Genomic DNA, 12,854 nt, shown 5'->3' with positions numbered 1-12,854 from the left:
AATACAACTTAATAAAAATTGTCATTTAATTGTTCTAGAAGTAAAATTTATCAATCTAATGACATATTCTAAAAAAGTGTATGTAGCTGGAATTAAAAGTTTGACCTTTCGTATTGAAGATGTATAGTTTCCCTACAGATGTTAGGTCTTTACATGGTGTCCCAATAAAAGAGAACCCTCATTGCGCCCTCTTTTTCTCCTGTTATGAATCTAAATTGGGGAATTAGTCCATGGGAAAGGGGAGCGAGGTACCAGATTTGGAGTCCCAAGGGATGAGGGAATGAACGGGAACAGGAATGACTATCACAAAATGAACCAGATAATACATAAATTAAGTATAACAATTTATTAGGAATTTACATCATCAGACAAACTGATCAAAATAATATAATGTATGTATTAATATAAAGTCTTACCAGAGTTTCATCGCATCATAATAAGTATAATTGAATATGATTCACGTGCAAGACATGATGCCAATATAATCGTCATCAGGTTGACCAATCATCATGAGCCAAACCTGAGCACGTCTGATTCGCTTGCAGGGTTAACAAGGAGTGAAGACTTTATTCACGCACAAACAAATCATCCATTCAGTCAGTGCAATTGATGCACGGATATACAAACCAAACGTTCACTTGATGAATGGTTATCATGGCTTACTGCACTATGATCAATATTCAATTATCGAATCAATTATTGTCACAACACTCCTATTTCTGAAAAGGTGATCAAAAATATTTTGGTATGTAAAGAAACTTTTAATCAATAGCTTTAATAAACTAAAACATTTTTTTCAATCGGCTAACAATTTTGAAGATATGCCCTTTTAAAGAAAAGTATCCGTTTTCACTCTGTCCACGGAGGAGGTTTGGCTACTTCAAGATTGAAAAGGAGTAACCGTACCATGCATGAATATCAAACATTCCTTAATGATAAGTTTATAAAATAACTTTATTTCGGGAATAAGCTTTACTGGTGGGCTTATGGGCTATGGATTTTGTTAAAGCCATATTATAACATTTGCTGAGGAAGACGCCCTCACTGAATTTTTAAAATTCCTTTTTTACACGATTAAATTGTACTTTATTAAACCAATATACCCTGCAAAAATCAAGACTCTAAGTGCTGTAGTTTTGTCAAAATCTGTGATTTTGAATTAAAGGCTGATTCAGCCCTTTATTATTACGATGGAATTATTAGTCGAACGCATACATGATGTTCATAACACACAGTACGTCACGGCGTGCGGACGGTGATATACACAACAAAGGGTCGTACCACAACATGACCGAAGGAGTGGTACGTATTGGCGACATGTGCGCTGGTAGTAAATTCCAATTTTCTTTGCTTTGCCGTAGTTGTTCGGCTCAAAAATAAAAGGGATATATCTGACAGTAAAGCTAACATTTTATGGCAAAGAAATGCTAATCTATTTTGTTTGAAAATGTTATAATATTGCTTTAAGTGTCATTAATTTGTGGGTAAATTGGCTCTCCATATCCTCTAACCAAATGAATGTTGTTTACTTCCAGTTTATTACTTTAAGTTGGTAATAAGCAATGCATTGAGTGACCCATTTTTTATCAAAATCGTTTTTATTCCACCCTGTATAACTTGCAGGTCACCCTGTATAATGAGTTGAAATGTATATATTTAAATTGCTTATGCCTTCAGCTTTCCGGTTGGTGTAAAAATTCATAATATTTGTCATGTAACGCTAAGGGTGGCGAGTTCAGGACACACGGCCTCATATTATTTATCAACATAGGCCTATTTGTTTGTGATATTTCAAGCGTTTTAAAATTTCAAAATAATCCCATTCAATTACACGGTTGACGATGAAAATTTACTGAATTTAGAGAATGCAATGCGGCCACCAACTGGAACTGTGGTCGCAATTTCAGTGATTGACAGTGAGGTAACACGAACATGGCACTGGCCATCTGGTCACGTGCGCATTTATATATGCGCATTTATATATACAACCGAAGTCCACTGTTTACAGAAAGCTTATTTGCTTTAAACCAATTATTGACCTCTTCTAGTTCCTTGTTAATGAGATCAAATTTAGATATAATATTTGGGTGTGAATAGGTAATAGTAGTGTCGTCTGCAAACAAAACAAATTCTAGAACAGAGGTAGTATTTACAATATCATCAACATACAGTATGAATAGTAATAGGCCTAAAATCTACCCCTGAGGTACACCACACGAAATGCTCATATAGCTGGATTTACATGAATTGTAATATACATATTGTTTCCTATTGTACAAATAATCTGTAAACCAATTTAATACATTTCCCCTGAACCCATAATACTCTAACTTGTATAACAAAATGCTGTGATCATTTGTGTCAAAGGCTTTAGACAAATCCTGCTGTAGTTTCATTATTTTCAACTGAAGTACTGATTTTATCAATTAATTCCAAAATTGCCATATACGTAGAATGATTAGACCTAAAACCAAATTGTTTTTCATTTAAAATATTGTATTTATTAATGTAATTCATGCATCTGTTGAACACTAGTCTTTCAAGAATCTTTGAAAAACATGGAAGAACAGAGACAGGTCGATAGTTGGAGAACACGTCATGACTATCCTTCTCATAGATAGGGATTACATTTGCAATCTTCAATTCACCAGGGACTTTTCCAGTAGTAATGGAAATATTAAAAATTACAATGAGAGGTATTGATATTTCATTTACTATCCTTTTGAAAACGAAATTGCCTATATCATCATGACCGGCACTTTTATTTTGGTTGAACTTATGTATAATCTTTACAATTTCCTCTTTTACAACTGGTTTCATATACATGCTACTATTTGATGGTGGTTTCAAGTAATCATAATAGTTCTTCCCATCTGTAACTATTGTGGATGCTAAATTTGGCCCAATGCTTGTTAAAAAGTCATTTAATTCGTCGGAAATCATTTGAGGATCTGAGATCACATGACCTAATTGTGTACTTTTGAATTGAGTTTGAATATTACTTTTCTTATTACGGCCAATGATATTATTGATTGTTTTCCAAGTTTTTCGTAAATTATTCTTTACTGTTTCAAATGTCCTTTTGTAATACTCCCTTTTAGATTTTCGTATTAAACTGTTTAATTTGTCTCTGTATTTCTTGAATGTATTAAGCCTTTCATGACATGGTTTCTGTACATACCTCTTATACAACTTATTTTTAGTATTTATGCTTTTGAGTAAGCCTCTGCTTATCCAGGGAAGCCTTGGTTCTCTTTTGTTATTGCATTTATATTTTTTCATAGGTATGCATTCATCATATATTTTGGTGAAAACATTCACAAACTTATTGTAACAATCGTTAGCAGCATTATTATCTAGCTCTTCATTCCAGTTTACAGAAGAAAGTTTTTGTTTCAAATGTTCTATATTATCCGGACTGTGATTTCTTTTAAAGAAATAATTACTATTCATAGTCGACTGATTTGTGACTGGTTTGTTATCGATCAATATGGTTGGAAGGTGATCACTGATATTAGTAACAATTATTTCAGAATTTACATCATCATCATTATTAACAAGAATATTATCAATGATAGTAGCACTATGTTCAGTTATTCTCGTCGGTTTATAAATAGTTGGAATGAAAGAATGCAAGTAAATGAGAATAGATGAGAATCATCCTTCAGCAAATCAATATTGAAATCGCCCATAATGTAGCATTTCTTTTTTTCATTTGTTATATTTTCCAAAATAGGTGTAATGTCTTTAGCAAAGTGATCAATTGCTGTATGTGATCGGTATACGACACCTACTAACTTGTTTCGGGCATTTTTATCTTCAATTTGTATAAAACAAGATTCAAAATTGGCATTCGCTATGCATAAGTCGGGTCTAAGTTTATATTTGATGGACTTTAAAATATATAGAATAACACCACCCTTCTCTCTATCCACTCTATTTGTGAATTCCATATTATAATCATCTAAATTATAATAATCAGATGGCTTTTCTTTTAAGTGAGTTTCAGAAAGGCCGATTATTGTAAATGTATGTTCTAATATTTTTAAACATTGTTTTAGTTTTTCGAAATTTTTGTTGATACTTCTTATATTAGAATTTAATATTGAAAATTTTTCCTCATTACCTTTGTACTTCTGGCCAAATTCTTCAGGTGTCAGGTAGTTACACTCTGGTATATGATTCATTTCATGTATTTCATCATCTTTGCTATTATTTTGAAATCGAATGGGATTAAAAACCATACTATCATATTTATCCATAATAATATCTGATACATTTATATTTCCTTCGTGGTCGTCAATTTCATCATTAATTCCAATATCACAATTTTCACTATTACAAGATAGCTTTGCGGTTCATATTCATACATTTCTTATGTACGTACTGTTTACAATATTTACATGAAAATACCTTGTGCTTATTTTGCATATTCTTATGACAGGCAATACATTTAACTTGATTTGACATTTAAACAATCATACAATAAACAAAATAATAAATATATATATATAATGTTGTCAGTGAAAGAACCTTTTATGTCGTGAAGTTCTTTGCACGAGCAACTCAAATGAGTCTACAATAACTTTAACGTATATAAAGTAGGCGCATGCCCTTTTTTGCGAGAATAAATTATTAAGTATTGAAGGCCTATAGATACTAAAGGTAAAAATTTGCATATGATGGTCGGCTTTTCATCCCAATCAATATCGATGATGATGATGATGATGATGATGATGATGATGATGATGATGATGATGATGATGATAATGATAGATAACACTCATGATGTTAGATGATTGTTAGGGAGTGTTCATAATAAATACTTTGAATACTTTGGTGGGGGGACTGGGCACTGGAATTTTTTGCAGTCGAAACGTTTTGACCCCCCCCCCCCCTACAGAAAGCAAGTTTAATAGCAATGTTGTCTTTTCCGTTTTAAGATTAATTCGTAAACATAATGCTGATAATAACGAATGAACACACATTTTCACTGTCACGGGTAGGGGGTAGGAAATACCTAAGGCCAAAATCATCTCTTCCAAGTTCATGCAATATACACAATAAACACACTGTTATATAATTCACCACAAATGAATTGTTCTTCAATGAAAATATGATGCAACAATGCTTTAACATGTAAAACACATTGGATCACTGTTTAGGATCTTACTTACAACATGTACAACAAGGTATGATAATATTATTATATTAAACAGTAAACTTTGCTTAATCGATCAGGCGTTCGACTGTGGTGCGAGTTAGCTTAGCTTGACATTTCCTTGTACAAGGAACTTACTGCTTCTTGTCTCTTTATAACCCGTACGAAACTCGGGAGCTGATCCTGGCTGCGAAGGTCAATTCTCGCGTTTCACAATACGATGCGCCGCCATCGGTTGCTTTTGGCAGTGAAATTTCGACTCCAGAGTCGACATCGCCGTTCTAGCTGCTATTGAATTTTCACGCGAGTGTGATAATAAATATGTTGAAAACAGCTCCACGAAGGATTCCCTGTGATCAATAGATAGAAAATGGATCTACTATAGCTGTAAATTGTTGTTTTAGTGTACATTCGCATGTAACATCATTATAATGATATTTAAACCCACAATGATGCATTGTATTCGTATTACGCGGGCTCTGGATGTCGACTTATTTTCCCATGATGCACTGCGTATTGGCCTCGACCAAGCGACCGCTGGAGGCGCATCGTATTGTGAAACGCGAGAATCACACCACTCCACGCCATACATAAATTTTCCCAGTCACATTTCCCAATATGAAATTTAAAAAAAGTTAAATTTTAATTTTAATTTTACTTCTTTTAAAGTTTGGCAGAGGCGGGGTTCGAACTCACGGCGCACCATGCCGCTTTGGAAATGCTCTACGAGCCTAGCGCCTTAGACCACTCGGCCACTTGTCTTGATGGAATCCATTTGAAACTTATTTGAAGATATAATCGCAACTTCAAAATAGGTCTACCACGTGACAAGCAAAAGCAGAAAACGTACCATATTTTGGAATTTTATTTGCCTAAAACATTAATGTGTATTAATAGCGCTTAATTGTTGTTAATCCGACAATAAACATGATAAATGCGCGTCTATATGGACAATACATTATATCGATTTTGACATGTGCTCGCACGGTGTCTGTACATTTCCATGGTCAGTAAAATACTATAGAGGAACCTACCATTTTTCTTGTACACACGTTCGATGTTTTTATCAATTACATAAAAAATCCATTTTAGACCCCAAATGTTTTTCAGGAAATAAAAGATTAAATTAAAATAAAAACGAAACAGTAATCTTTTGCCGGGTCTAATGTTATTTATACATAGAATTTTCAACGTTTTTTCTATACTTATTCTTGCTCAATTAAAAAAATATTTTGGCGTATATAAAATTGAAATAAAATTCTCTGCCTCATAAACGACATCAAACGTGCCACAATTGGGTATCACTAATCGTTATATATGATGTGCAGTTAATATTCATATTTTCTTTTATACAGAGGATGCTTCAGTTTTGACAGGAAAATCATTTTCTTGAAAACCCTCTCACTCGGTTATTTCAAAACGGTAACCACGCTTCCCTAGAATGTGCAATAATTTAGCATTAAAATTTTTCTTATTCTAACAGCACGCGTTTCTAGAATGAATTATGGCGAAATGTGGTGTATGCGAGAATTATAGAATGTCTAGGATGTGCGCTTATTAGCTGCAAGTCAATGTGTTGTCCCTGAGTTTTCATGACAAGTTTTTTGCCGGCAAAACTCGAACCGTGCATGATTGAACTTTATTGAAAACGTGACAATTGAACCGATTCTGAAGCCAAAATGACTGGTAAATTTCCAGTCGGGCTGGTAAATTAAAAAAGTTACCGGCCCATCTGGCTAGTGCCAAAATTGATAAACACCAGCCCTTAAAAACATTCTACTTATAATAGTGTCCCTTACCTGAATCTATTAGTCGACCAATCTGAACAACTGCCGAAAATCTCGGGGAAATAAAATTATTCTTCGTCAACAATAAGATGATCAGTTGAGAGCCAACAGCAATGAATGCTAGTGATGCTATCAACATGAAACACAACTTTGATGCATTTGCTCGTTGAGCCATATTTGAATCGTATCTAATCGGTTGATAACTGCAATGAAACGTCCGACACCTTCTGTGTAAAATGATGCGATACACAAGTCTCGAGCACAATATGTTGGTAGAGGAGTTAGAGGCGCTATCAGCTGCAGCTGACGTCTATTTGCGCTAGTAGTCCGGCTGCAAACTATACTGCGCCAAAAAAGTATCCTTACATTTGGAAAAATAATCACAATTTCAAAACTGAACCATATTGGGGTAATTTTTGCACTATTTAATTCTGCACATTATGACACCACATTGAATCCAATGTGACCTCTAGAAGTAAAGCAATTGAATAGACGAAGGTCCAGTTTTAAAAGTGACAAACTGGCCTATACAAGGCGCAAAAAGATTTCAACAAGCGCAACAAAGAGACAACGCAGTTTCTTCAATAAAGCAGTTTTTATTTCAGTTTTTACTTCTCTGTACTTTTCATAACTTTCATTTTATTTGTCAGCTCCTTTGTTTCAGTTTTTTCCTTTTGTTTTCAATTAAAGGCACACACAAATTAGCCATTCGCTACTCTCAAAACAGATGTCTAGTCCGTGGAGTTTTGAATAGGCCAGTTGGTCACTTTTAAAACTGGACCTTCGTCTAATCAAATGCTTGTAACTTTGCTTCTTGAAGTCACATTGGATTCAATGGGGTATGATAATGTACCGGATTAGATAGTACATCTATTAAAAAATATTTACCCTAATATGGTTCACTTGTGAAATTGTAATTATTTTTCCAAGTGTAAGGATTTTTTTTGGCACAGTATTATTTAATTGTTTCAGGTTAGTTGGTTTTGCCAGTTACAGTGTCTTCTCTGATTATTATCCTATCGGTGGTTCAAAATGATTTTTGGTGCAGAATTGTCACCTGTGCAATTCAAGATTTCCAAGGTCAAAGTTTCTATAGGAGTCAAAATCTAAATTCTAATAAATATATATAAACAAAATATATTTTTTCTGTACATGACTCAATTGCCAATGATCTAAAAATTTGAGACCATTTTCAATAAATTTGGAGCATTTTTCTATTTTAACTACTGCGGAGTTCCCTTTTAACCTTACACTTTAAAACTGTATATTTTCTGAATCCTTATACTATGAAAAGAGGAATAATTTGGCCCAGGTTTGATATAAAATTGGATCGGTTGAGCCCATATTTATTGGTCGAGCTGTGAGTTTTAAAATATTAGACGAGACGTAGTCGAGTCCAATATTTTACAACTCATAGCGAGACCAATAAATATTGGGCGTAAAGCATCCAATTTTATCATTATTATGTTTTGGATCCAATATTATCACAACTTGGATCCATCAAAACATAATAATGGACAAAATTAGACTAGTTTTTTAAATTTTGACCCCTGAATAAACTTGAATATCTCGAATGGTCTAGTTCGTAGGCACATAATCTGATTTGACAATCGCATGATTTCGGCTGCCGTCTATCAGGCCGTAGACGACCCATGTCATCATGAGCGTTAATAAAGCGTAACACGCTTATAGATGTGCGCTAGCAGTAGGCCTACGCGCAACAGAATACGTGAAGTTGTAAACAAGTTTCGTTCATTTTATAATAATGGGTGTTTTATGACGGTAACTTAGGTTTACAGTTATTAAAATAATATTTAACTGACTAAGAATGAGAATGAGAATATGCGACGGTATCCAACACTATGAAAATATTGGACCTGCCTGTCGTCTATCATAGGTAGAGGATAGTAAAAACAAAAATTCCTATCGTTTATTCTCTAAATAATCGACAAAGGTAAAATTTTAACTGACAAAATCAACCTACATTGCTCTGCCTCCTGATTGTTATAGATGTTGGACAACAGAAACTAAACACTATCATAACCAGTAAAACCAGCTTTATGCCAATACGCGGATTTAGGGTGTCTCTCCCGGAAGTCAATTTGTGCCGAAATTCCTTCCCACAATGCAATATGCGTATTGCATAACAAAGGTTATTGATTAACCTCCAAACTGTATCTATTGTTATGCAAAACGCTTATTGCATTGTGGGAAGGAATTTCGGCACAAATTGAGAAGTAGAGAAACCCTAAATCCGCGTATTGCAATGTACTGATAGACCTGCATTTTGTACGCAATTGATTAGGGCTCGGTGACCCACCTTTGCAAAGTATTTGTTGTGGGACCTGAGAGAACATCAGACACACCAAATTGCATTCTGAATACGAGGAATGTCCTCCTGATAACAATTTTTTTAGATTTTTTGAAATTCGCAATATAATACAACTTAATAAAATTGTCATTTAATTGTTCTAGAAGTAAAATTTATCAATCTAATGACATATTCTAAAAAAGTGTATGTAGCTGGAATGAAAAGTTTGACCTTTCGTATTGAAGATATATAGTTTCCCTACAGATGTTAGGTCTTTTACATGGTGTCCCAATAAAAGAGAACCCTCATTGCGCCCTCTTTTTCTCCTGTTATGAATCTAAATTGGGGAATTAGTCCATGGGAAAGGGGAGCGAGGTACCAGATTTGGAGTCCCAAGGGATGAGGGAATGAACGGGAACGGGAATGACTATCACGAAATGAACCAGATGATACAGAAATTAAGTATAACAATTTATTAGGAATTTACATCATCAGACAAACTGATCAAAATAATATAATGTATGTATTAATATAAAGTCTTACCAGAGTTTCATCGCATCATAATAAGTATAATTGAATATGATTCACGTGCAAGACATGATGCCAATATAATCGTCATCAGGTTGACCAATCATCATGAGCCAAACCTGAGCACGTCTGATTCGCTTGCAGGGTTAACAAGGAGTGAAGACTTTATTCACGCACAAACAAATCATCCATTCAGTCAGTGCAATTGATGCACGGATATACAAACCAAACGTTCACTTGATGAATGGTTATCATGGCTTACTGCACTATGATCAATATTCAATTATCGAATCAATTATTGTCACAACACTCCTATTTCTGAAAAGGTGATCAAAAATATTTTGGTATGTAAAGAAACTTTTAATCAATAGCTTTAATAAACTAAAACATTTTTTTCAATCGGCTAACAATTTTGAAGATATGCCCTTTTAAAGAAAAGTATCCGTTTTCACTCTGTCCACGGAGGAGGTTTGGCTACTTCAAGATTGAAAAGGAGTAACCGTACCATGCATGAATATCAAACATTCCTTAATGATAAGTTTATAAAATAACTTTATTTCGGGAATAAGCTTTACTGGTGGGCTTATGGGCTATGGATTTTGTTAAAGCCATATTATAACATTTGCTGAGGAAGACGCCCTCACTGAATTTTTAAAATTCCTTTTTTACACGATTAAATTGTACTTTATTAAACCAATATACCCTGCAAAAATCAAGACTCTAAGTGCTGTAGTTTTGTCAAAATCTGTGATTTTGAATTAAAGGCTGATTCAGCCCTTTATTATTACGATGGAATTATTAGTCGAACGCATACATGATGTTCATAACACACAGTACGTCACGGCGTGCGGACGGTGATATACACAACAAAGGGTCGTACCACAACATGACCGAAGGAGTGGTACGTATTGGCGACATGTGCGCTGGTAGTAAATTCAATTTTCTTTGCTTTGCCGTAGTTGTTCGGCTCAAAAATAAAGGGATATATCTGACAGTAAAAGCTAACATTTTATGGCAAAGAAATGCTAATCTATTTTGTTTGAAAATGTTATAATATTGCTTTAAGTGTCATTAATTTGTGGGTAAAATGGATGTAGGACAATGTAGGATGGGACTTATTTTTTGCTTATTTTTTCTTCTTGGTTATTTATGTTTAATTATGTTTTTTACTTTCTTCCTTTGTTGTTTCTTGCTTTCTTTTTATTTACAACATAAGTCATCTCTCTTTTGAGGATAAAAAGGAAGCCCTGAAAAGGGAATTTTGGTTTGTCTTTGGTTCTTCTGAAGTGAGTTTACTGTGCTGCTCTGCCCTCTACCTGGTTGCCTCCTTGGCGAATACAGGTTTCAGCCCTGGTCCTTTATTACATCAATTGCGTTGCGTACCATCCTTGTGCACCGGATACTTGCGAATGCAGCACTAATACGTTTGCAAAGATCTTGGATTTTGCCCCAAAGGAAGAAATCAAGTGGTGTGAGGTCTGGTGATGTTGCAGGCCACTCCAAAGCATAATCCATCACAACCACTATGTTTGCTATCCCTGGACAGAGTGAAAAACGGATACTTGCCTTTAAATAAGCATATCTTCAAAAGGTGTGAGCCGATTGAAATAATTGTTTTGGTTTATTAAAGCTAACAATTGAGGGTTTTTTTACATACCAAAATATATTTGATCAACTTTTAAAAAATAGGAGAAAAAGAGGGCGCAATGAGGGTTCTCTTTTTGGGGGGACACCCTGTATGTGTAGTCCGGGGGCATGGGAATTGGTCACTCTACTTGGGTATGCACGAACATAATGTGTGTAGTACCACTATGTAAAAAGTTCTGTATAGCCCTGTTTGTTTTTACCCATGTGGCCAATTTATAGCGCCGGACGTCATTGCGTTCAGTCACAATGGTTAATTGTAAGAAAAGAGGCCGTTTTAAAAGTTGCACCTAACTCCATAGCAGTCAGGTTTTCTTTAACAAACACGTGAATAGGCCTGGCCTACTGTATTGTTTGATATCTGACTCCTATGGACTCAGGATGCCACTTTTAACACTGTCTCTTTTGATACATAATGAACTATTGTGGCTGAATACAATGACGTGTGACGCTATAATTCGGTCAATATGTGTAAAACGAATACGGCTACTTATATCTTTTTACACATTTGCATTTCGTCAAATATTTTTTGATCTAAACTCAACCCATAAAGTATCGAAACGATTAAAGATGGTCAAATATATCGGGAAATGAAATATATAGCAAAAACGTATTTAATGTATATAAAGCGCAGCTTTCTCCTGCGCATTTTGATACCTCTTTTGTTGCTCTACGATATCATTTGGTCGAGTTATGGGCGCTTGAGTGGCTTCAAGTCGGATTTTGAAAGTTGCACTTAGCTCCTATACAAGCCAAATGCGTTCGTCGTGTACACACACACAATCAAGACAAAGGACACCGACGTGCTCTGTTTAGTTAACCATGAACTTTACTTTATTTTACTCCTTCGACTTCCAACTTCAATAATTGCTACCCTTTACTTATCTCTGACTTATCTCATGAACTCTTTCTGCTGACATCTCAATACTTGGTGTGTCCACCATCACTGTCTATCACTGCCTGGATTCGTCGTCGCATTATCTTTCCTTGTCTCGCCATTTCCTGAGCAGGATGCGCTGAAGGCCTTCTAAGGTGTGGTGTCAGGCTTGATTGCCTTGTTAGCTTTCCTCTTAGGAGTTTCCCCACAAGTGTTCTAGTGGATTAAGGTCAGGGCTCTTTGCAGGCCAATCGAGAGTATCCACCCCCTCTGTTTCCAAGAGGGGGTGTGTGTACACGACGAACGCATTTGGCTTGAACAGGAGCTAAGTGCATCTTTCAAAATCCGACTTGAAGCCACTCAAGCGCTCATAACTCGGCCAAATGATATCGTAGAGCAACAAAAGAGGTATCAAAATGCGCAGGAGAAAACTGCGCTTTATATACATTAAATAAGTTTTTGCTATATATTTCAGTTCCCGATATATCTGACCATCTATAATCGTTTCGATACTTTATGGGTTGAGTTTATTTAAAAAGTATTTAG

This window comes from Amphiura filiformis, chromosome 19 (assembly GCF_039555335.1).
Source record: "Amphiura filiformis chromosome 19, Afil_fr2py, whole genome shotgun sequence".
NCBI lineage: Eukaryota > Metazoa > Echinodermata > Ophiuroidea > Amphilepidida > Amphiuridae > Amphiura > Amphiura filiformis.
Note: the sequence above shows the minus strand (reverse complement) of the source record.